A 26,591-nucleotide genomic window follows, 5' to 3' on the forward strand; every position below is an offset into this window, starting at 1 on the left:
GTTGCAGTTTGTCCCCAGCCCTGGTTGGGTTGTGTGGGTGGCTACCACTCGATGTGTCCCTTTCACATCAATGTTTCTCTCTCTCTCTCCCTCCCACTATATCTGAACAAAATATTGAAATATGTCCTTGGGTGAGGATTAAAAAAAAAAAAGGTGGAGCCCTGTTTTCCCCACCCCTTGAATCAGGCTGGCCTTGGCACTCACCTTGGCCAGTAGGCCGGTGGAAGTGATCGTGTGCCAGTTTCAAGCGGGGTCTCCAGAGGCCTCGTGCACTTTCCGGCTCTTGGAACACTTCAGCCTTGAGAAAACCCCAAACTAGCCTGCTAGGAAATGAGAGACCTGTGGAGAACAAGCCGGTCCTAGACAAAGCCATCATCACCCAGTGTCCCTGAGATACCCCAGCCAAGACCAGCAATACCATCTACCCAATGCACAGCCGGTGGCAGATGCATGCACCAACCCAGCCAAGACCAGACAGACTGTCCACCTGACCCTTGCATTGGCGAGCGATCATGAACGGTGCTGATGTAAGCGCTTTGTCACACAGCAATGACGAATGCCACTCCTTACCGCTAGGTAGAGCCATGCAACTAAATTCTAGCTAAAGGAATGAACAGAAGTCCTGGGAGCCAACTCCAGACCTCACCCTGTAGGAGGAAGCTGCTACCTCCACTCCCTCTTTATACTTTCCGCGGTCTGGAATGTAAGCGTGGTGCTCCTGAGCCAGCGGTGACCATGTTGACAAGGCAACACCCCAGAGAAGATGGAGCCATAACAACACAGAAAAAGTTCCATCTGAACCTGTTGAGACCGAAGGGCCTTGGGTACATCCAAGCGGAAATGTCTAACCATTGATATGCTAGACTCACATTCAGGAAAGCCCAGTATCCAGGATCGTGGCCATGAAGTTGGGAGTCATTCGACTAGAAAAGAATGATTAGAGGAGAGGATGAGCTCACTTAGGGAGAGCGAGTGTAGACGAAGGACGAAGGCCAGAACTAAGCCTTGGCACTGACCCATGTGGCTTACCACCTGTCCTGCCCCAGATGTCCAGGGGTGACACTAACACATTTGTTTAAAAATCGGTAGATGAAGTAGTCTGAGGAACTTGGGGAAGACGGAGCGGCTGGAATTATCGAGAGACCGTAAGCAGAAGGGTGGACAAAGCAGAACTCCCACGAGGAGAAACTACAGGGAAGGCGTCGTTCCCACGCTAGACCTCCCGGCTGCTGCCATTCGGAAACTGCAGCCGCGGCCCAGGAGATGCTGTGCTAGCGGGTCACAGGGGCCGGGGTCCCCTGGACATCCCACTCGCTTTCCCGTGGAGAGGAGCCTGCTTTTACCCCGAAGCCACTGCCGCGGCGGGTTGGACACGGAGCCTACCGATGGGCGGAGTAAGCTCTTGGCGAAGGCTGCCCGTGGGGGGAGGGGCCGGAGCGACAGCAGGGCCAAGGTTCCAGTTGTACCGTTAACATTTTCTTTCCTGTTTTCCAGAGATGCAAAGCCCATAACTATGACAGACGTTAGCACAGTCTGGTGGTTAAAGACGGCATGTGTGTTGTACCGTCCTCTGTACTTTTCTGTAGGCAAGTATTGTTCCAATGTAAAGAACATTTCATGCGAAAAACATTGCAAGCAAGCCTGGCCTAAGCGGGGGTGCGTGTTTCGTTTCTGTGTGATCTGGTTTGGTAAGCTTAAGTTTTTCGTGTTGACCGTGTGTTGCTAGTAAAGGTGACAGCAGGTGCCCTGAGGGGGGGAGGGGAAGAAGCACTAGTGTGCTGGCTCCACGCCAGGTTCTTGACAGCCGGGCCTCCAGTTCCCGGGATGAACTCCGTAGAAGCGGCGTAGTCACCCCTCCCCTCCACCAACAGGTGCGGAAACAGACACAGGAAGGTCCAGTAACCTGCCGAGGTTGCCCAGTTAAAAAGTGACTGTCAGGATTCAGACCCTTGGGAGCCGAACCCGTCGTCCTCCGCCTTCCTGTCACGCCTGTGAGGACTGACCTAGGTGACGATCACGTGTGCAAACAGGGGCACTTGGCCAGCACACATTCTGTGTCACAAAGAAGCGAGCCGCCCGGGCAGTGTGCTCACGGGTGGCCGCGTGGCTGGCTCAAGGTGGGGGCTCCCAAGGACCTGGTAGCGTTGCTTATCCGTAGGTTTCTTTTTAAATCTTGGTCTTCCAATTGGGGATCAGGTTCTTTTAGAAGCACAAATGTAACAGGTTTGAGATTCTAGAAAGCTATGAAAATTGCCTATGGGCAACAGCAGTCAATTTCTGCGGCAGAACATCGAGGGCCGCTGTTTTTCCTTTGTTCACTCGTTTTCATTATGTGCTCAGTGAATGAGAAGATGATCTGAGGCGAGATTCTGTATTATCATCATTATTATCACCACAATTACTGGCTCGCCTAAATATTTATTATGTAAACATTCAGCACAGGACATGGTAAACACTATATAAACGTGTGTGTATAAAATCTCATTTAACCCTTTCTCTAACCCCCTAAAATGCCTCTCATCCTTATCAGATAGATGTGGAAACTGAGACCTCGAGATTGTAATAGGCCTCAACTCATCTAACTGCTAAGGGGCAGAGCTGGCTGGGTCTCAAACCCAAAGCTGTGTGTTTGCAAAGCCCATGAGTCAAAGCCCCGCGTGGTACCGCCTCGCAGTCCAAGGAAACTTGATGTAGGTCATTGTGAATTTACCAATTGACGAAATAGGAAATGACTGGGTTTGTACAACCAAAGCCTTTGAACCTTGTGTGAAATGGACCGCAGGTAAAGCAAAACCGTGCGTGCTGTTCCCCTGGGCTCCACAGCCCCTCCGAGGGAGAACAAGGCAGGAGGAAATGAGCGGCCCCTGTAGCCTTTGGAAGAGAGCAGCGTCCACCCTTCCCAGGTTCCCAGGGAGCAGGGAGTCACCTGTGCGTTTCACAAGCCAGCTTTGAAAACCCAGGGTCTGAACCTGCCCCAGCTCCGTGGCCCTTCCCTCTCTTCCCTGACAGTAGAGTCCTGCCTTTTTCTTTTTCTTTTTCTTTTTTTTCCCCCCAATCCACACGGGAAGATTTCTAGTCATTTTATAGCTGAATTCAGTAGAAAAGTAATGTTTATTCACTTCACAGCCAATTTGGGCAGAACGCTTCTATTCCATAAAATAACGCATTGCTGCACTTATGATTCAGAATTGCAGGCAGACTCTTTGCCTACGGTTGTGTTTCAGGCTGGATAAAATTAAAATATCACTTTCCTTTTTCTTTCCTGTGGATTCACTTGAATTGCCCTCATTAGGCCGAACTTGTACTCTTGGGAGAAATGCCAGGCTTCTGAATAAAGGCCTTGTAAATCTAACCTCATAAAGTTGCAGTAGCCCCAAAACAAGACAAGAGGTGAACATGAACATTAAACGGACCTCCCCCCATATATATATATATCTCTAGGTCCCCCTCCCTGTTTCATCCCCTCCTTCTCTCCCTCCCCTCCCCATCTTTCTCTTCCTACCCCCCCCCCCCCACACACACACACACAATTTGGCTTCCTTTCTGCCCCTTGACTGAATCCACTCAAGTGCCACTGATCATCGAAGCAGGAGCCTCTGGAAGCCCATCCTCTGGCCTCGACAGGACTCACGCTGTAAACCCCTTTCCTAAACTTTTCTCCCTCGGCTCAGGTTTAGATCTTCCAGACCCCAAAGCAGCCGTGTGCACCCCCTGATTGTCTCTCAGCCCTGATTTCCTACCTTCTCACCTCTCCCTGTCTGATGACCTCATCTTAGGTCTGATGACTTCTAAATCACTCACCCGGCTTCTCTCGCGGATGTCAGCTCTGCATTTCCACCTTCCCACCAAACAGGGTCACCTGGAAGCCACAGGGCACAGCAAACTCCGTTTCCGTAGGTGGACTCAGGCCCGCAGTGCGTACTCAGTGCGTCCCCAGACCACGTGCGGCTGCAGGAGAGCCCCAGTGATGACCACGAAGCTCATCCTCCGAGGAACCGAAGGGGCCTGAAACCATGTGGCCCCAAACAGCAGTCATCACGGCACTGACCTACCCCAGTCCCCCACTCCAGAGTGGGACCCAGGCGGTGACATGACCTCCCTCACCCCTGTCTGCCTATCTGCAAACTGGAGATAAAAGCGTCGGCCTTTGGGAATTGCATTTTAAAGTACCTGTCAAATAGTGGTGCTGAATAAATGTTATTCTCCACCTTCTTCCCTTCCCAAATGATCACTCTGCCAAAAGGTATTCATCGCCCTGTGGGAGCCAGCCAGTGGCAGTGGCTGGAGCTGCCTGCCTTGTTCCTGTGCTCATTTCTTTTTCTTGTTAATCCTCACCTGAGGATATTTTCCCATTGATTTTAGATAGAGTGGAAGGGGGGTGGGGAGAGAGAGACGGAAGCATCGATGTGAGAGAAACTCATCCACTGGTTGCCTCCCGCACACATCCCCACTGGGGCCAGGGATGGAACCTGCAACCCAGGTACAAGCCCTTGACTAGGAACTGAACCCGCAACCCTTCATTGCTCAGGCTGACACGCTAACCACTGAGCCACACCAACCAGCGTACACCTTTTTCTTTTGATAGCAATAAGCCAAAATTAGTTCCTAGAAATGCATGATGGCCAAGAGTCTGAAGACGCCCGGTGTACCCTCAGCACCCACAAGAAGGAGGCTGGCTGAGAGCAGACCTCTCGCCCTGGGTGTTGGGGTTCCAGAGTTCCAGGGGTTAACTAAACTGAAGGTGGGACTGAGGAGGAAGTCAGAGGGTCCATTTCCAGCCTCGGCCCTGGTATTGACTCGCCTTCACTGCTCTGCATCTCGTTTTTCTCTTCTATAAAATGTGATCTGTGAGGTCGCTCAGATCCTCTGATCTCTGGTACTGTGTCCGCACAGGGTCATGGGATGCCCCACTCCCCTCCCAGCCCTGAGACGGAGCCGCCTCTGCTCCCACCCTGTCAGGGTGCCTGCAGTCCTGCTGGGAGAGCCTCGGCCCTCGGTTCTCTCTGGAAACGCCTCCCACCCCATCCAGCTTAGACGTATGTGTTCTCCAAAGTGCATTTCCGCAGGAGGGATATGGCAGTGATTTGGGGTAGAACACTACATCGTAGTAGTTACGTGGTTATATGTATTATGTTACGTTATCTATGTTTATGTATTTACCATTGACTTCCTTACGCCTTGTGATACAGGGTTTCCATTCATGGTATAGAGTATTTTGGTCGTAGGCTAAAAAAACAAAAACAGCTATAGTGTAAGTGGTGTATTTGTGAGCACAATCACAGCGGTGGTTGAAATTGACTAAAGTTTGAGGCACATCGGCTGTTATGGGTTGTGTCCCCCCAGAATTCATTACAGTCCTAACCCCCATACCTCAGAATGTGATCTGACTTGCATTGGGTTGTTGCAGATGTACTTTGGAGAAGGGTGGGTTTTACTCCAGTGTGACTGGTGTCCTTACAAAAAAGAGAGATTTGGACAGAGACGGGGGGGGGGGGGGGGGCACGCCTGTGGCTTTGGAAGGGGTGCTGCCACGAGCCAGGCGCTCCCAGAAGCCAGGGTCAGGCTGGGACAGATCCTTTCCAGCACCTTCGGAGGGACCCAGCCCTGCCCACACCCTGGTTGTGGGCTTCCAGCCCCCCAAACCGTGAATGACAGATGTGTGTTAAGCCCCCGTGTGGCCCTGAGTCGTGGCCCTGGAAACCGAGTGCACTGCACGAGGGCGTGGAACAAGAGCCCGCGGGGAGAAAGGCTGAAGGACTAGGGGGGTAGCAGGGCGTGGGGTACCCCACACTGCCAAATGCCCTGTCTGCCCTGGGCCCCCGTGGCCGCAAGGCAGGCATTTCTGCGCGGGACTAGAAGCAGCTGCCTCCAGGGTCCCACAGGGTGGCGCTCCTGCTCTGGGCGTGCGAGGCAGGGCTGTGACCTCCAGGTGGACGGACTCAGGCTCACCTAAGGAGCCTCCTCGGCGTCCTCTCCAGTGACTGGTGTGGAACTGGACTCCCACCAGGGCCTCCAACCCCAGAGCCTATAAAGTTTACGTAAAGACATCTTTAACAGCAATGTCATGTAAGGGACTTCTAAATTCTTTTTGGTTTTTGTTTTTTTCCTTTACTTTAAACTTTTTTTTTTTTTTTAATCCTCACCCGAGGACATTTTTCGATATTTTGTTCAGATAGAGTGAGAGTGAGAGAGAGAGAGAGAGAAACATCGACGTGAAAGCGACACATCGAGTGGTTGCCACCCACACAACCCAACCAGGGCTGGGGACAAACTGCAACCAAGGTACATGCCCTTAGCGGGAACCAAACCCGGGTCTCTCTGGACCGCAGGCCAACGCTCTAACCGCTGAGCCAAACCGGCTAGGGCTTTACTTTAAACTTTTTAAACACACGAGAAAATGCACAGATCTGGTGTTGAGTGTGATGAATTTTGACAATTGCATACATAGTGTCACCACCACCCAAAACTCCACGGAGAACGAGTCACTCATCCCAGGGAATCCCCGTCTGCTTCTTTCCTGCCGCTTCCCCTCCCCAAGCCCCAGGGCGCTTCCTGACCTGTGTCCTGACTGGTGGGCCTGCTCTGAGTTCCAGGTGGAGGAGCCTGCGTTCTGTCGCAGCTGGTTCCCTTCGCTCGGCATGTTTCGGGGATTTTCGGGGATCCGTCTGTGCTATTGCAGAGTGCCGTTCACCTCGGACCCCTGAGGAGCAGGGCGTACTCTGCTGGTTGGTAATACTCTTTTTTCTTTTCTTCAGAGAGAGGTTGAGAAAGGGAGAGAGAGAGAGAAACATCAATGAGAGAGAACGTCGGTTGGCCACCTCCTGCATGTCCCACCCTGGGGATCAGGCCCACAGCTCGGGCATATGTCCTGACCGGGAATCGAACCAGTGACCTCTTGGTGCCTGGGTCGACGCTCAACCACTGAGCCACACCAGCCAGGCGGTTGGTAATACCTTTTAACAGTGTCGGGGCTGCTCTCTCGCGCCCCTCTGAGACCCTAACCTCATTCCATCCGCCTGAAGCCACACGCTTAGGAGGGCATCGGCATCAGCTGCAGGAGAAAGGCTGCGAGAAAGACTAAGGTAGTAAGAGACTTTCCTCCCATAATGACTGTGGAATTTACTTTTCAACATAATGGCTCTTAAATGGCATTTTGGACAATGGCTTATTTTGTTTCCAGGACAATAACCTTTTATCCAAAGCACAGAATGTAAATGTGTTAAAAGCAGTGATATTTTGACATCCAGGCGGGCAACAATCCCTCAGCAATTTGGTCAACACCACAGTGTCTTGTCAGAGATGTCACGGGAGCTGGTGTGAGCTGCGTCTCGTGTGCACGAACTGGGGCCGTGACCGGACCAGCCCAGAAGCCAGAGGGAAGGGGGAGGGAAGAGACCGAGACCTGGTGGCGGTTCCCTTCACAGCTTTAGCTTAGAGATGTGACAGTGACGTCAGTGAGGGGCCGAGCTGGGCATTGGCCACACAGAACAGACCCAGGCAAGGCCAGATGGGGGGTGGGGGTAGCTTCCAGAGTCACCCTCAGATACCTTAGCTGGAGCCGGGGCCTGGCAGGACCGAGGAGTTTGCGCCCCAGTGTATGGGCACTGAGGTGCCACCCCAGCAGGGCCTCCGCTGGGCCCTGAAGGTTCAGGATCCTCAGTCACGGAGGCCACGGACCTCAGAAGACACTTCCTCAAGGACCCAGGACGGATGGACCTCACCCTGTGGGCCCTGCCTCCCGGGCAAACCCCACGCCCCTCAGAGCATGTAGGGTGTACCAGCCTGCCCTGTCTCTGCCCCCAGTCCACACTGACACCATGAGGACCGCCGACCCACCCAGTGACTGCACACTCACCCGCGGTGCCAGGGCGGGCAGTGATTTTTATTTTTATTTTTATTCATTTATTTAATTTTATCCTCACCCGAGGACATTTTATTTTTTTCCCTTTATCTTCAGATAGAGTGGGAGAGAGAGAGGGAGGAAGAGAGAAAGAGAAACATCGATGTGAGAGAGACACATCCACTGGTTGCCACCCACATGACCCCAACTGGGGCCGGGGACAAACTGCAACCGAGGCCGAGGTAGGTGCCCTTAGTGGGAACCGAACCCGGGACTCTCTGGTCCCCTGGCTGATACTCCAACAGCTGAGCCAAACCAGCCAGGGCCGGGTGGGGATGCCAACAGCAAACTGGAAGTGAGTTTTTCAACAGAGAAATGAGGGGAAGGCGCAGGTTGCGGATTGGGGGTGGGGGGTAGCAGGGCTGCTATAAATTAAAAGCAGCTTAGAAAACAAACCCACCATTAGCCGTGTGTGGACCTCATTTGGGTTCTCATTTTAAACAACCGAAAACAAATTTCTTAGACAGTAAGGGAAATGTAATGACCCTAAGGACTTCATCGTCTGTGTGGTGTGATAATAGCATTGTGATTACGTTTTTGGAAAGAATCCTTTGAAATATCCCCTGAGACAAAATGGACGAAATGATACCGCAGGTGTCTGGGGTCCTCTCCTTCACGTCTGAGGGACGGGCGTCCACGGGGAGCGGAGGAGACGCCACTGTTCACACCGCTGAGCACGGGCAACTGGAACTCAGGAGTCTGTTCCCCTGCTTTGTCCACTTCTGAATATATTTGAGGTTTCCCGTAATAAAATGTTAAAGAAAAGCAGGAAAAGGGGAGGATGGGAGGGCTGGCACTCCAGAAGCGAAGGTTTTGTCATGACTGGGAGAAGGGAGCTAGGAAGCCCTGAGGGAGCGGGCACCTCGCTTTGGAAGCCCCATAGGATTCTGACCGTAAGGAGAAGGGACGGATGGAAGGAGGGAGGAAAAGAGGGAGGAAGGAAGGGAGGGAGGGAGGAAGGAAAGGCAGGGCTTTTAGGAGAAGGGGAGAGCTCCACAGAGGCCTGGAGCCGCCCTGGGGGGCGCAGCACATTTGCAGGGCCGAGGGTGCAGGGTGGGAGCTCAGGTTGCAAAGAGCTCTGTGTGGTGACAGTTGGGGTTAATTCTGAGCCTCCTGAGTGCAGGGGGAGGTTTGGAGCTGGGCAGCTATCCCACTGAGCCAGCAGCTGGAGCGCAGCACGGGGTGGGCATGGGGGCCGGGGTGGGCGGCCGAGCACCCCTGCAGCTGTCTGGTCTGGATGGCCCACATACCTGTACCTGCGGGCACCCGGGGGTAAACAGATAGTCAGAGAAATAGCAGAGATCGAGATTTCCAAGGCCTGGAGGAAATCGATACAACTACAAAGGACTGTGGCAGGGAGAGATGGGGGCAGGGCAGGAAGGAGGGGAGGGAGAGGAAAGGGGCCTCATGTTGTTCCTAAAACTACAGCACAGGGGAACTCCACTCACTGCAGTGGGAGCTGGAGCCCGGGAGTGAACACTGTATGTCTGGATGCTGTTTAAAACTCCAGTGGGGGGTGGGGGAGGGGTGTGTGTCCTGTTTTGCTTTCTAGTATTTATATATTTAGGATTCAGTCACTACCTATTTCTGAAAAAAACAAAAAACAAAAACAAAAAAAAACCACAACAGTTTTAAGGACTTTGCTAATATTAATCTGCAGATTTTCTTGGGACGTGTTTAGGTTTTGAAACCCCCATCAATGCTCCAGCCCTGGAAAAATAACTTAGTGCTCATGTTGGTTAGCAGTATGACGAGGACCTGTTCACAAATACCCGAATCCTTCAGGCTCTGAGGGGTGATGGAGGAAATAAAATACCAAGATGATAGAGAAAAAGAAATTAAGGGAGAAATTGTTTTTCCGCCTACATTTTACGCGGGCCTGAGAACTTGAGACTTCGGCCTGAAGGAATAGGTTTGGGAACGGTCTCCCCTACTGAGAGATATCAAAGGCTTCTACTGAGCACGATAGAAGGAGTCCTGGTGAGAAGGGAGTTCAAGTTCACAAAATAATGTAAGTGGGAAAGGCAGACACTGCTTTCCTCTTGTAGCAATATAAGAATTGCGTGATTTTCTTTCTCATATTTGAGAGTGACAGTCCCCTTAACCTTGACTTGAAGAGGTGGACCCGTGGCTTTGCCATCTTTCTGTGTATAAGACCTTACTAACGATGACAGCCCTTCAGGGACCTCAAGGCCTCCAGAGCCTGGGGGGTGGGGGAGGAACAGCCTTTATAAGTTCAGTCCCCTGGGGATTTGAAACCACAGCCTTTTTTTTTAAAAGGCCCCAAACCATGAGGGAGAGAGTCCTACTGGGTTCCGGATTCAGACGAAGCTTCCCAGCTGGCCTACATTTCGGGAGGTTATTTAACCTCTATGAGTTTATGAGGATTCGGTGAGAAAATATAGGTTAAATATTTAGCCAGACTGTTGGGCACATGTTAAGTGCTGAGTAAATGAGATCTACTGTTGCTATTATTATTCATTGTTATTATTACTAGCATTATTATTTTATGGGCATAACAAATGAGCTGGCAATGCTAGTGCAGACTGCAGCCAGAATCTGACACGGCCAAAATCAAACCAGACCCAGCATCCCAGAGAAGGAGCGGGCTCCCAGGCCTGAGGAAGTCGCTCTCCAGCTGAGCCTGGCCGGCTGCCTTTCTGCTCCCCGGCTCCGGTGAGCAATGGCCCTTCGAGAAGGCTCCTTTGAAGCCGGCAGCTCACTGTTGTCCCTCAGCCCAGGGACAGCTCCCAAAGGTGGCGTTTTTTTTTTAAGCTGTTGATGGACAGTCTGCAGTATACGTTTCAGCCAAATTGGGGGCTTTTCTTTTGGGGGCCGGGTAAGTCCTGGGAAGGAATTCCCCAGTGACGCGGTGGCCTGGCGTTTGAGAAGGAAGAGCTTGTTTCAAGGCCCGGCGAGTGGGTGCGACACTTCCTGCCAAGGCCAAGGGTGGCGGGGGTGCCAACTTCTGTAGGTTTGTCACATGCTGCCATTTTGTAACATGTGAACGAGTCAGAATCCGGTGATTTTACTTCACAGGAGGCAAAGCAGAGCCAATGAGTTGGGGGTGGGGAGGGCGGGAGAAGGTACAGCTGCATCAATCACAGGAAAACTGACCCCTCCTCACACCCCGGGGTGGGCGCCAGGCCAGTGTGGCCGGAATGCGCTGGGAACCTCCAGGTGGGGCCGGTGCTCAGGGACTGAGGTCTTCAGGAAGGGGTGGAGGGTTCTGGTGGAGCAGAGAGAAGGACCCCAGGGAAGTCATCCCTCACCTGCTCAGGGGAGATTCCTGTGTCCCCCAGGGAACCTCATCTCTGGGGCTTATTCCTGACAACCCAGCCCCAGAAGAGCCCGTCAGGGGAGCCCACGCCGAGGTGGTTATTCCAGGACGGGCTGGATCTCAGAGCCAGAGGGGAGGGCAAGGAAGGCCCCATCTCCCTGCTCCCACGGGCTTCAAGAAAACCATGTTTCCAATAATTAGGTTCTGTTTTTAAAAAGAGAGGAAGTGGAAGAGAGAGATGCCTGAACACAACTCACACGTTGTGAAAACAAGCTCACACTTAGCTTGTTTAAAATTTTGTAAGTCGACTTCTCAAGCAGAAATTTTGAACTAAAAAAACAGCAGAGCTGCTTGCTGCAGAGTGTGGTGTGGGGAGGTGAGGGGGCCCCCTAAATGTGAGCACACGGTGGGTGGGTGTGACTACGGTGTCGCCTTTGCCTTTCGTTGCTCCAAGGGCCTCCTCCACCCGACAGCTCATCACCTCCCCCTGGGAAGTGAGCGCATTTCATTTGGAGCTCTCACAAATGAAAAGAAACAGGGCTATAACTCTCTGATGGCGTGAGTGAAAATGTTCTGTGTACGTAATTTGAGCACAAACTAGAATTTACCAGGTGATTTTATATCATTTCATAAACTTTTATTGAATGAAGATCATAGTGTTTTGAATTTTTATGTCGCATTTCTTTCTAGGGAACAGAGCACATTCAGATGTATTTTCTTAATTTTCAAAAATCCCTCTAAGTGAGATCTAGCAGGCACGATCATTCCTATAAAATAATATCGACATGTAAAATGTTTCTGCTTTTCTCTTTAGTCCACCAAGGTATGTTTGAGCCCAGTAGGAATTCTTTTAGTCACAAAAGAATCCCCTTATAACTGCTAAAAACACTTCAATTTCATTATGTGATGCTGCTTTGTAACTTCTACAGGCCTTTATGAATTCCAGCTTTGAAGCTGCAACATCTGAAATCGTCCCTTCTCCTTTGACACGTGTTTCAAAAAACAATCTTTTTGACTATTTAAAAGATTAAAGGAACTGTTTAAACCCCTCCTCAAGATAGGGACATGACTGAATGACGATCCCTCTCTTCAACAGATGCCCCCAAAGCGAAAAGAAACTTCTTGCCTTTTTAGTATAAAAAAAGAGTTTATTTTGCACCCACTGCAGTTACTCTGTCGAGCAGTGAGACAGGTGTAGTGTCTTTCCTCCTCAGGGTTTTGCCGGGGGCGGGGGAGGGAACATTGTTAATGGAAGTTGCTGAAGTTGCTGCCAACACCATCATCAAAAGACTGGGGTGTGTGAGTTTGAGTGTGAATGCATTTTAAAGAGAGTGCTTTTATTAAATTGAGATGTAATTCACATACCATAAAATTCACATTTTGGAGTATAAATCGGTAGTTTTCAGTACGAAGTTGTGCGACTGTTACCACTAATTCCAGAATGTTTCACCACCCCAAAAATAACCCATACCCATTAGCAGTTACTCCCTCCCCACCCTCCCACCCCCTGGCCCTGGCAACCACGCCTCTATTTTCTGTCTCCCTGGATTGGCCTAGTGTGAACATTTCATACAGGCGAATCATACAACATGTAGCCTTTTATGCCTGGCTGCTTCCACTTAGCAGGTCATGTTGCAGCACGTATCAGGGCTTCACTCCTTTTTATGCTGAGTGATACTTCATTGCACCGATGCAGCACATTCTGTTTATCCACTCGTCGCTTGTTTCCACCTTGGCTGTTGGGAATAATGCTGTGAAATTCATGAACAAGTTTATGTGTGGACATATGTTTTCAGTTCTCTTGGGTATGTATCTAGGAGTGGAATTGCTGGGTCATATGGTAACTATGTTTAACTGGTTTCAGGAATCTCTAGACTATTTTCTACAGTGACTGCACTATCAGCAATGTAGAAAGGTGTCAATTTCTCCACATCCTTGCCAACACTTGTCATTTTGATTTTAGTCATCCTAGTGAATGTAAAGGGGTATCTCATTGTGTAAAGAGGGTGCCCACACAGATGGTCAATAAAGGTTTGCAAATAGGATGTAATTGTCTTCCCCCGGAGGACCAAACATCTACTATGTAGTCATTGCATAGGCTGCAACTTATTTCTAAATCCTTCATTTCAGCGCAGAGCAGACTGTGTCTTCTGTGTGTTACAATATAAATAATAGCTGAATGATGATTACTTGAACCCAAATTAGTCCTCTCAACCACAGCCCCCAGGCAATGAGGGCTGCGGCTATCACAGGGTAACCCAGCACTAGACTTAGCCAGCAAGGGCCAGGGTCAGGCCACGGCACTGCCGGCTGCCCCTCCCCCTGCCCGGACTCTGCTCAGCACGGAGCCAACTCTGGCTGACAGCTCCCTGCATCTTCCGGGCGTTTGGAGACACAGAGGCAGAGCCCAAATCTCCTGCGGCTGTTTCACCCACACCCAGGTTAAGGACTGTGCTTTCTTACCTCCAGGCTTTTGCTTCTGGTTTCCCTTCTGCTGCCCCAGAGTCCTACCACTGAACCTCCGAGCCTGCAGTTCCTTCCTGAAGATGCCCTGGGCTTCCTCCACCCACAGAATTGCCATCTTAATTCTCCTCCAGCCAGTCTCAAGTCGAATAACCCTGAAGTCAGCAACTCAAGTGAACAAAGATGAAACTATCTTTGTCTCCTACTAAAATTAACTTAGCTCCTGAGGACTTGTTTCTGCTGAAGGTGGAAATTTTAATCCTGCCAGTTCAAAATAATAGGTCGCTTTGTTAAAAAACCATGTCCTTTAGAGTGACCGTGCCTCAGGTGATCTAGGTGCTGAAAGGCTGGGCGACACTTTGCCCACGTGTCCTGCTGGCCTCTGACGGTGGGCCCTGGGCAGCTGTGTCAGCCTCTCCCCTGACGTCCGTGCAGTGGTCAGGCTCATGCCCCCTTGTCCTCCTTGTCCTGGCCACAGGCCCCCCCACCAGAAGAAGGAGAGTTCTGCACCCCACCTTCCCAGGACCACTTCCCCAGGCCTGAGGCCCACCCGAGCACAGTCCCAAGACACTGGGAAGCACCACCATTCCAGATTCTCTGGGAGGGTTAGTGTCCCAGGCTACACCCTGAGAGACAGGCTGTCAGTCCCCTCTCAAGTGCCCTGCCCTGTCTGAGGTATCACCCTCCCCCACCTCTGCCCACCAATCGAGAGGCTGGGGGCAGACCTACAGGACACTGGGCTTTCTCCGAGAGCCCACCTCGAAGCCCTGCCTGTCCTGCAGGTCGTCCTCCTTCTCCCTGTGGTCGGCGCCGGCCTTTCCAGGCAGGACAGCTGTGTTTTCCTCCTCATCCCCCGCACCCAGGCCAGTGGTCTCCAGGTGCGCTCTCTGCACCCGCAGCAGCAGCCTTGCCCACAGTCTCCTGAGGCCAGTTCCAGGCTCCGCCCGATCTGCCGAGGCAGAGGCAGGGACGAGGCCGGGAATCTGTGGATGGACAGCCCCAGGGGCTCCCAGCAGGGCAGGGGCACCCCCTGGTTCGGCCCTCACCACCACAGCCAGCTCCTGGGGTTCAGCCACGCCCGGGGTTCCAAGGCCCTGTCCTTTCTTAAGCACGGTCTTTCCAACCCCGTCTCTGCTTTGCCTGTCCAGAGGCCCACCCGAGGGCCGGCTCAGGGGCCATGCTTGACTTCTCGGCCGCCTGATGGCGAGACGACTGACTGCACTGCACTCCACACCTGTACAGGGTCCTGTCCCATCAGGGTGACTTAACAGATACATCCGGGAAACTATCACACAGTCAGGATGATAAACGTACCCCATCCCCACGGCGGTTCTGCCAGGACTTCGCTTCTCGTTTCCCTCGGTTTCTCCTCCAGCGCTTGGTCAAGGGCAGCAGGGGCGACGGACAGAGCGCAGTGGCCAGGACGAAGCCCCAGCGGCGCTCATTCCGGACGGCGCCTCGCTGCGGAGGGGAGGCTGCGGAGGGGACGGGGTTCTGAGAGCCCAGCGGGAACCGGCACCGCGGGACGCGGCCGGCTCGGCCCTGATGGCAGGCGGCGTGCTCGGCGACAGGGAGCCCGCGCCGCCTGGGCCCTGGAAACTGAGCGCCGAGCCTGCAGACCGAGGCCTGGGCCGGTCTGGACCGCAGCCGGCCGGCCTCCTTCGCGGTCCGCAGGGCGGCGGTGCGTCTCCTCTGCAGCCCGAGGGTTTAACGTCATCCCTGCTCCGCAGCACAACTCGCCGCTGGGTGTGGAGCACGTCAGTTATTTGTTTCCCTAAATTAAATCGGCTCAGCCCTGAGTCCCAGCCTGACGGCAGAGAGCAGAAATTCAGTCTTGTCTCAAGGGACCCTGTCCCTCCCCCCCTCCCCCAGGGCCCTGTACAGGTGCTGAGGATCTCATTCGATCTAGGCCACTCCCCAAAGCCCTTACTGCGGCGGACTGAAGGTTTGTGCCCCACCCCCATCTCCTATGTGACACCCCAGCCCCCAGAGCGATGGCTTTGGGGGTGGGGTTTGGGAGGTGACTGGGGCAGGAGGGCAGAGCTCGGTGGATGAGATCAGTGCCTTATAAAGAGAGGCCGAGCTCAGTCCCCTTCCCCGTGAGGACACAGTGGGAAATCCGTCTGTAACCAGGAAGTGGGTTCTCACCAGACACCCTTGATCTGACTCCCAGCCTCCAGAGCTGTGAGAAGAAACATTTGCTGCTTGAGCCGCCCAAGCTGTGGCCCCTTGTGACAGCTGTCCTAACGAACTGAGATGACAGGGACTTAGGACTCATTGTCAGAGTAAGATGGTCTGTGAATAGGGGAGGGTCTGCCACTCCGGCCCAAGCTCAGAGGAAGGGGTCTTTGCTGAGACTGAGTCCCAGTGCCTTGGATCCTGTCTCCCTGGCTGCACCCCAGAGCCTGTCCCTGAGGACCCTGTGAGGGAACTGGTGGGTCCCTCTAAAACATTTCTGATTCCCGGTCTCTCCAGTCCTGTCCCAGCTGGCTCCTTCCCCGTCCATCCGTCCCCTCTCTGTCTAAGCACATTCCTTATAACTTCTCCCTGTACTGAATCCTCCCGGGCTGTGCAATCCCTCCCTCAGCTGGAGCCTTGTTCTCCATCCTGAGTGTCCCTTAAGGGAGTGGGTGGAGGTGGCCTTTCACCCGGGCTCCCTGGCTCTGTCCCAGGCGGCTTCCTTAGGACAGTAATGCCCAGGTGCCAGGAGACACACTGCAGGGGCCACATAACCAGAGACAAGCAGTTGTCTTCTGCTGAGAAACTCTTGGATGACCTGGACACAACCGGGGCCCCCGTGGCCACCAGTCCCTGGCCCGGCACCTCCCACACCCCACTCTGGTGCGCCTTGTACCTTCTGAGCCCTACGTGGGGGGTGAACCAGAAGAGTTGCTCAGTATTCATTTGAATCAGAGAATAGTCGTTGAGTTAAAGCCAGACCTGACTTTTATTCAGGGCCTGTTTCCATTTTCCTCCCAACAGAAACACTCGGGTATCTATTTTTAAAGAGTAAAAACTACTGCCCGTCCTGGAAGGATTCTGCGTCCACGCAGATAAGCGGTGACAGCCAGCGTCAGGGAGCCTGCCCTCCCGTGTGGCCCCACCGCCCACTGCCTCCCCCTGCCCCCAGGCCCCACACGCAGCTCAGCTGCCCACTCTCCCTCTGGTGGAGTCAGACCCTCCCTTTCCTCCCTCTTTCAGACACCCCTCATCTTCCTGCACATCACCATCTCCAGCGGCCACCCCACCACTCACTTCTAAAGGTTGTTTCCAGGTACCCCTCACCCACGAGTTTATATTTGCAGAAACCAGCCACGTTCACGAGAGGCAGCTCTGGCAAAACCCTGCCTGACTCACAAAGCCCTTTTCATTATGTTTAAATCCTCACCTGAGGATATTTTTCTATTTATCTTCAGACAGAGTGGGAGGGAGAGAGAGAGAAACATCAACGTGAGAAGGACACATCAACTGGTTGCCTCCCACATGACCCCGACCAGGGCTGGGAACGTGCCCTTGGTCGGACTCGAACCCATGACTCATTGGTCCACAGGCTGACGCTCTATTGCTGAGCCAAACCAGCCAGGGCTCACAGAGCCCTTCAATGGGGCCTTTCAGATCATCTGGTTCCTGCCTCCCATTTTACCAAGGAAAAAGAGGGCCAGGAAGACGACAGGGCAGGTGTGCGCTGCGTGAGAGCCGGCTGTGCCAGGCCCCTGCTCACAGGGGTCTGAGTCTGAAGATTAGACAGATGTGCACCGGGATCATGCACAAGGGGCTTACTACGAGATCCTGGAAGGAAGGGGGGAGCAGGACAGGCAGGGGAGGAAGCCACGCACAGAGGCCATCTCAGCTGGTGTCCCAGCCTTGGCCTGATCCCCCACGGGAGCTGTGGAGGGTATGTTCCCCTGAGTGTATCTCACCCAGGGCAAGGGAGCTAGCCCTCACATTCCCACACCTGTCAGGTACTGGGGACAGGCTATCCAGGGGACATCAACTCCCATGAAACATGCCTATGGAGGCATCGATGGGCTCATCTAGTTTCTCAGCTGTGCGGTTCATATGATGTGAAGAGAAGAGAAGCACCTTCAGCTCTCTGTGTATTTGGTGAGGGGGGTCCAGTGGCCTCGGGACAGTCCCTTGAAGAAGGTTGCAAATGTCCCATGTTAGCAGCAAAGCACACAGAACCTGGATGCGGGCACATAGCCAGTTACAGGGACCAAGGGGCCTGGGCAGGGCACTGGCAGCATCGCTGTGGTCACCGCCTGGGCCAGCCCTGTTCCAGGTGTTTCAGGCTTTGGCCATTTAAGCCAGACAGCAACCCATGACATTAGGACTGGTAAGTAATTAATCTTCCCCATTTTACAAAAGAGGAAATGGGCACAGAAAACAAATCACTTGTCTAAAATTGCTCCCTGGCCGGTTTGGCTTGTGGGCAGAGCATCAGCCCAAGGACTGAAGGTCACAGGTTTGAATCCCAGTCAAGGCCACATACCTGGGTTGCAGGCTCAACCCCAGCCTACTGAGTATCAGGAGGGTTTCCAACCAGACATTCCACTCCAGACTCAGTTCCTGGCAACTCAGCACGTCTTCGGGTAGAGACTGTGGCCCCTGGTAACAAGAAAACACACAGACCTATTTATTCAAATATACGTGTGGCTGGGAGGAGAAAACCAAAAAGTGCTCTTATACAAAAGAGTACACGTGTGTATAAAATTTCATTTAAATGAAGCTCTAGGAAAACAATCTATGGTTGGAAAACATCAGAACAATGGTTGCCTGGGAAGGGGGTCGGCACTTCTTTTGAGTGATTTTTGTGTTCTATATCTTGCAGTTATCAAAACCAGCAATGTCCACTTAAGGTCTGTGCATTTTCATTGGATATAGATTTTACATCAAAAGACAAAAAATGTAAACAAACATTAAACCTTAACTAATGATTTGCATGCTGAAGTATTGGGGGGGGGGGGACGGGGAGTACTGAAATTGCTGCTGTCTACAATTTACTCTGAAATCCAAACCAAAAAAATAGAATAGACTGATGGGTAAACAGAGGCGTGGAGAGATGGGCAGACACGTGATAAAGCAAGCATGGTAAATGTCAGTTGTAGAATCTAAGGTGGGTATATAGGTGCTCACTGCAAATTTATAATTTCTGTATATTTTAAATTCTTTATGATAACATGTTGAAGGGGAAAATGTAGTTATGTCTGGAGAAGCCAGGGAGGCGATGTGGGGAGATGACAGGGGACCTACTGCATTCTATATGCTGCTTACGTGCTTCATTAATTTTTACAAGCATATACTATTTTTGTAACAGTTAATTTTATTTTAAGAACTTCATAAGATATGATCCTTCCCTTGTGAAATGTATAATGTGATGGGAAGTTTAAGACACACGCACACCTTTCATTGCATTGTTGCCAATATAAATGGCATTGTTTAACGATACCCATGAATTGTTGACCCACAATGGAAGGCCAGATGCCCTTTGTCCCTACTTTGTCCCTATTGGTCACCAAGTGGCATTGTGACCTGGGTGTCCTGGGGTCCTTCCAGCCCTGTCCAAGGCGTTCCTAGGAAATGTTTGTATGCGTGGTGCTGGCAATGTTTGAAGAGATCAGATGAGGAAAACCACTGAATGGAGATTTATGAAAATAAATATCATTGTTTGGAAGCCAACACCCCGGCAGGGCTGTGCTCTGGGGTTATGTGGAAAGGGGTCCTTCGCTCTCCACCCACGGATGAAATCTTACATCACTCCCATGAGAGCATCTGTCCCAGGATGACTCTAAACAGGTCGACAACCGGGACCTGTCACCTGTCGTATAAAGACCGTTTTATTGGAACACAGCGGTGCTCATTTGCTTCCTAATAACCTCTGCTTTCAGGAGACAGTGGCGGAATTGAATACTTATGGCAGAAACCGCATGTTCTGTAAAACCTAAAATATTTACACTCTGGCCTTAATAGGAAATGTTTGCCAACGGCTGCTCTAAACATTCGCTTCTCTTCTGGTAGCATCAGCACCGAGTTTCCGTTTTCAGTGTGTTTTGCCAAACATTCCTGTAGTTGACGGTGCTAATCCCGGCCCACCCTAGCATGCAGGGCGGGAAGGGGGTCGGGGCAGCCGAGCAGCCCTGGGCTGGCCCCCGGCTCTCTCTACCTAACAAACAGCCCCTTGAATCTCCAGGCAGGACCCTGGAGCCACCTCCAGGACGCTCGTTGAGCAGACGGTCACTGCACACACCAGGCCTGTTATTTATTTGGATGGGGTCCAACCACGACACCTTCCCGGGTGACTGTGTTGCTCGGTACTGAAGCCACGACGGCCAGTGGTCCATCGTTTAGAAATGAAATAACATAGCGAGACGGGAGCAGGCGGAGGCCAAAGGCCTTCCCTTAGCCCGGAGGTTCCTTCCCAGCCCCTGTCCCTCTGTCTCTCCCCATGGCAAGAGCTTTCTCCAGGTTGCGCCCCGCGAAGACCAGGGCTCGGAGAGCCAGGCCGTCGCTGCAGGCTGGCTCTCACCGGCGACCCGTGGCCAGGCGTGTCAGCAGACGCCGTGTCAGGACAGCAGGACAAAGGGGCGCTGCCCGGGACATCGGGGACCCGGGACATCAGGGACCCGGGACATCAGGGACCCGGTCCCTGCAGCGCCCTCGGACCCACTGCGCGCGCCGTGCCTGGGGTCCTCCCCACCGGGACCGGCCCAGCACCCAGTCTGTCCTCAGAGACAGACCTACGGAGAACCAACGCCCCATCGTCCACATCCCCCGGAAAAAAAGATGAATCACAGATGTGTGTCCCGGTGCCGCCGGGGAAACGAGGGCGGTTCCAGCGGGCCCCCCAGGGCCCCGAGTCTATTCTGTCTCCAGTTTTACTGCCCGTGGAGCAGAGCTTTTCCGAGTGGACGGTCCCGCTGCCAGGTGGGAGGTAAGAAGCAAAGCGGGTCATGGACGGAGGAAACCAGTTCTGCTTTTCTTTTTTTATCCTCACCGGAGGACAGTTTTCCATTTTTCTGTTGTTGTTGTTCAGGTAGAGTGGGAGGGAGAGAGGAACAGAGAGAGAGAGAGAGAAACATCGACGTGAAAGGGACACATCGAGTGGCTGCCACCCGCACGACCAACCAGGACCAGGGACAAACTGCAACCGAGGTGCGTGCCCTTAGCGGAACCGAACCCCGTCTCTCTGGTCCGCAGGCCGAGGCTCCAACCGCTGAGCCAAACCGGCCAGCTGCTCTGAGGCTGCTCTCTGTTCTTCCTCTGGGCGGCGCTAGAGGCGCGGAGCCTGCGGAGGCAGGAGGAGGGAATGAACTACACTGAGCAGTTCAACGAAGATGTGGGGAAGAGGGTGTGAGGCCGCAGGCACCACAGGCTCAGAGATGACTAAGCTGTGACCCCTGCCCTCTAGCAGGGTGCAGCCAAACAGGGGTGTGGGAGAGACCAGAGAGGGGTCTGAGAAAAGCTGCAGGAGGGGTGCATGGTGCTGAGGGGTTTGAAGAAGGGAGGGGTCACAACCAGGACCCCTGAGGGTGTGGGGGTAGAGCAGAACAGGCCAGGGAGGTGGGCCTTCCGGGAAGGCCGGCTAGTCCGCCAGTGTCACACGGTGTCCCTTGTCTGCAGGCAGCCTGAGGTGGGCTGGGCTCCCCTGCTGGGCTCAGTCTGCCCCACAGCTGTTCAGCCTGCAGGACTCCCCCTGAGCTGCACAGCTCACACCTTGGCCAGGTCACTCCTGCCAACATCCTTTCCCGAGCGGCCACATGGCCGAGGCCCAAGCCAGGGACAGGGAAACAGGCTCTGCCGCTAGCGGGGAAAGTGCCAAGTCCCACGGCAAAGCACAGAGGGCTGAGGGCTGGGGTGAGGGCTGAGGGTGAGGCGGCAGTTCAGTCTGCCTGCCAGGCCTGCCAGCAGGGAGCCTGCGTGGGAGCCTGCGTGGGAAACCTCCGTCGTGTTGTGAGAACTCCAGCCCCGGCTAACGACAGCACCATGGGAGTGCTGACGAAACCACGTGCTCCCACACAAAACAAGGGGTTCCCAGGTCTTTGAAAATGCAGGGAAATGCTGTGTGCCCGGGCTCCGGAGTTTCCAGTGCGCAGTCCAGCAAGCCCTGCAGGAAACAGCCCGGTTTCACTGTGCTTGACCCAATGATCCCTAAGCTCCTTGGCTTCAGAGCCTGTTCTGGAAGGAACATTCACTGAGCCCGCACAGAGCTCCTGAGAGCCACCGCCTGGGCCGGCACACGCACGTGGGACATGGGCCCGGAGAGCTCGTCCAGACGGGAGCACCTCTGTGTGACCAGGTGGGGACTGTGCTTCACTGATCAGGCAGTGCTTCTGAACGTGAGTCACCTGCGTGCCGTGGTCTTGATTCTGCATGCCACCTGTGCTACTGTTTTTTAAAACCGACTTACTTTTCACTTACATGTGTTTAATGGGGGAACGTTGGTTCAAAACCACGACCTGTCCCTGAATCGTGTGATACTCTTCCCTTCATGGGGCCTGACTGTCCTCCGCTGGAGTGACTCACTGCTGGAGAATGGAAGGAAGCAAACGTGACAGCGTGAAACGGGAAACTAGGTCAGAAGAGGCGCTGTGACTGCTCCGGAATCACTTGCCCTGGGGGAAGCCAGCCTCCATGCCTCTGGCGGACCCTGGGAAGGACTGAGGCCCCAGCCGGGTGCAGGCCTCTCAGGACCAGATCCGCAGCCCCGCCACGCCCCTCACCTGCAACCTCCGCAGTCACCCGGCTGAGTCACTCCCGGCTCCTGACCCTCAGAAACGGAGGGAGGCAACAAATGACCCTGTGTTCTAGGGGTCCATGCTAGCTGGCATGTTGGCAGGCGAAACTCTGCCAATTACAAATTCCTTGGAAAAAATACCGATTTTTATACTTTCCTCTGATCTTAGTATTTTTGAAGACTTCTTCCAGAAAGCTGCATATACAGGCTTTCTGAGGGTTTTCTGGGCCTTTTATACGAACTGATAAATGCTCTAATGATGCTTTAAAAGCTGTAAAATTAAATGCAGCTTTTTAAGGAGCTGTTGAAATACACAGTTTGTTTTTAAATTTCTTTGACCCTCTGAGCCAACAACTATATGGTAAAAACTTTATTAGGGTCATTAGCACTAGGGCAATCTTTGGGGGTTTGAGTGTTCATAAAAACATTGCATTGTTTTTAACAATATACCAAACAGCCCCCAAATTACACAAAGCCTGGCAGAGTGTTTGCGTGTGCTGGCACTGACTAATGAATAAATGAATACAAGTGGTGTTGTGTAGCTAACAATACTCTTTCAGAGAAAGTTTCTTTTACCCATGACATGCTCTCAGAACTCATAGGCACTGACTTTTTTCTTCAGTTCCTCGTGTTATAGTTAAGATGCCCAAGGAAAGCTACTCCAATTGATTTCATTGGGTGTGAGGATGTGAGTGTGAAGACTCCTAGGAAAACGTTTGTATTCCTCATAAAAGGGTTGGATGCAATAGCCCTTCTTTCTTCACCTGTTCTTCCAGGCTTGGATGTGGATGGGATGGCAGGAGCTCTGGCCACCTTTTTGCAATTATGGGAGAAAGCCCACAGAACTCTTAGAGTTACCAGTGGTATTAGTCTAGATCAGCGGTTCTCAACTTGTGGGTCACGACCCCTTTGGGGGACAAACGACCCTTTCACAGGGGTCGCCTAAGACATAACAGTAGCAAAATTACAGTTATGAAGTAGCAACGAAAATAATTTTATGGTTGGGGGTCACCACAACATGAGGAACTGTATTAAAGGATCGCAGCATTAGGAAGGTTGCGAACCACTGGTCAAGATCCTTAAAGAAGCAGATGCCTAAATGGGATGAAATATGCAAGGATTTTATGAGGGGAAATGTCTCTGTGAGGGAAGACAAGGGGGGAGCTGAAGAGGACTGGGAGAGCCAACAGATTATGATGAAGTCTGACCCCAACTGAGGAAGAGAGGGAGAGAAGCTTCTGTAGTCTAATGAAAGTTCAGGACATCTATTTGGGAGTCTTCAAACCAAAGCCGACTGTCAGAGGAGCCCTGTGTCTCCCAGGATCTGGTCTGCATTGGTAACCCTGCTGTGCTGTCATTGGTTAGCTCTCCATGGAAGGTATGGCTTTGGCATAAACACTGTGATGGATTTTATTTATTTTTTTATTTTTTATTTTTTTAGCCTCACCCGAGGACATTTTTCCATTTTTTGTTCAGATAGAGTGGGAGGGAAAGAGAGGAAGAGAGAGAGAAATATCGACGTGAAGGGACACATCGAGTGGCTGCCTCCCACACGACCCAACCAGGGCTGGGGACAAACTGCAACCGAGGTACGTGCCCTTAGCGGGAACCGAACCCGGGTCTCTCTGGACCACAGGCCAATGCTCTAACCACTGAGCCAAACCAGCCAGGGCCATTGTGATGGATTTTAAAATGCAAGGCTGAAGTCCTTGGTTAATTGTGTTCCCTTTAGCTGGAGGTATATGAGACATATTTCCATGGCCACAATGCCAACCTTTGCATTACTGAACCTTTGCCAAGAAGTGACTTCCTCTGGAAAACTTGCTGTCAGAGAAAAATACGTTCCTATTGGTCTAGGTATGCCCTTGGCCCATTTTTTATAACTTGCTGCTGAATGTGTTCCTAACAGACTCATCCTTCACTCCAGTTAAAGCTGCCCCCTGCCTGCAGGGCTCCCTTCTTCCCTCCTCCTCTTCCTCCCCCTTGTCTCTTCTCTCCTCTTTTCTCCCCTCACTTTCTCGTGCGTGCACAGCAGCTCATTGCTGGGCTTCACACTTGAACTAATGCCAGCACCCAGGGCTCAAGGTCCCACCTTCAACCCTGAGTTGAAATGGCTTATTGAGTTGTTTTCCAAAACAAACAACTGTTCTCTCCCTGAAAGGAGTTTCTGGAGCCAGGTGGTAAGATAAGGATTTCAGCTCATTGTGCGCGCGTGCACACACACACACACGCACACACACACACACACGCGCACACACACACACACGCGCACACACACACGCACACACGCACACACACGCACACACACACGCACACACGCACACACACGCACACACGCACACACACACACACGCACACACGCACACACACGCACACACGCACACACACACGCACACGCACACACGCACGCACACACGCACACACACACGCACACACGCACACACACACACGCACACACACACGCACACACGCACACACACGCACACACACACGCACACACACACACACGCACACACGCACACACACACACACGCACACACACACACACACGCACACACGCACACACACACACACGCACACACACACGCACACACGCACACACACACACGCACACACACACACACGCACACACACACACACACACACACACACACGCACACACACACGCACACACACACACACGCACACACACACGCACACACACACACGCACACACGCACGGGCACGCGCACACACCAGCTGTTCTCTAGGACAGGTTTAAATAAAAAGTTCCTCCCTACCTACTCTAGAACTGAAAACATAGCATATCTTTGTATGTGTAATTTAATTATAAATCATGTTAAAATGTAGGAAAGTTAAAAATACTATAACACCCACACAAAAAAAATCATATGGATTTAACAAATGTTAACACTCGACTCTGAGTCTTTTAAACACTTGCTTTGAGTCTTATTTAAAGAAAGAAATTATTACAGATGATAATTACAATAATACTGCCACTTATATACGGCTGTGTGCCAGGCCCTGTTCTAAATACTTTCCCTCTTTAAACCTCATTAAAATATCTGTGACATCGATATTAATATCACCCTATTTGCGGAAAAGGAAGTGGGGCACAGAGATGTTAGGTAGCTTGCTAATAAATACAAGAGCAAAAATTTGACTAGAAATTTGACAAAAATTTGACTAGGAAGACTAGACTAGATGCAGTTTTTGTATCATATTTCATTTATTCTTATGGTTAGAATATAATTACCCAACAGATATGTGTTGGAAGAATCGATACATACATATTCACCCATCTTTTCTTGGTAAACTCCTGTAACTCCGAGCAGATTGGACGCAGGTCAGAGGAAGCTACATCAGCCCTGCATCCACGTAGAAAGAACTACTGCCTGTCTGCTTTACATTCCCGGGATGAAGCAGCTGTCAATCATACCTTGAAGGGGGGAAAAGGCAACATCCTACTTGACAGTTCAAAAGACTGATTCTGCTTTTCCTGATAGAAAATGTCTCCTTCCAGAACCGAGCAGGAAAACGTAACACAGTGGAAGAGCCTCGGAAGAAGAGGTGATGGCATCGGTGCTCTGAAAGAGACCGCAGGGAGCTCTTCTGAGGGTGCTGGTGCACCGGGTAAGTGTTTCCTTCGGCTGTAGCCTGAGAAGGTGCTAAGTGTGCTGTGCCGCAGAGCAGCTCTGGCGAAGGTTTGGTCTCCTGTGTGCATACAAAACACCGAGGCTCCTGGCAACTCGACAGTATCTGAACTTCCCAGACGGAGGGGAGATGCTGAGTCGAGAGCTCATCACTGTTTCTCCTTTGTTATTAAAGAAAATTAGCCTTTTTCCATCCTGTGACCATCCATGTCCATGGTCACTACCTAAATAACTTTGTGATTTTGGCCATATTTTTTCAAAGGAATGAGTTGAGTTCTCTGATTTAATCATCCTCAGATTATCTTCCTACGTCGATTTAATAAAGGAAATTAAAATGTGTTTTCTTTTTGTTAGTATCCGCAACCACCATCTGCTTTAAAATGTGGATATAATCAGCCACTGGAAAGTATGAGAAACAGATCATGTTTACAGAGAAGTTTCGTTCTTTTTAGAAAGCATGTGAAAAAAATTTTGAAATCCCCACGAGGGAAAAAAAATCTGCTAGGATTTTTAGTTGAAAGAGATTTTCATTTCATAGCAAGGGCTGGTAATGTAAAATGA

The sequence above is a fragment of the Molossus molossus genome, unplaced genomic scaffold (genome assembly GCF_014108415.1).
Source record: "Molossus molossus isolate mMolMol1 unplaced genomic scaffold, mMolMol1.p scaffold_m16_p_18, whole genome shotgun sequence".
Lineage (NCBI taxonomy): Eukaryota > Metazoa > Chordata > Mammalia > Chiroptera > Molossidae > Molossus > Molossus molossus.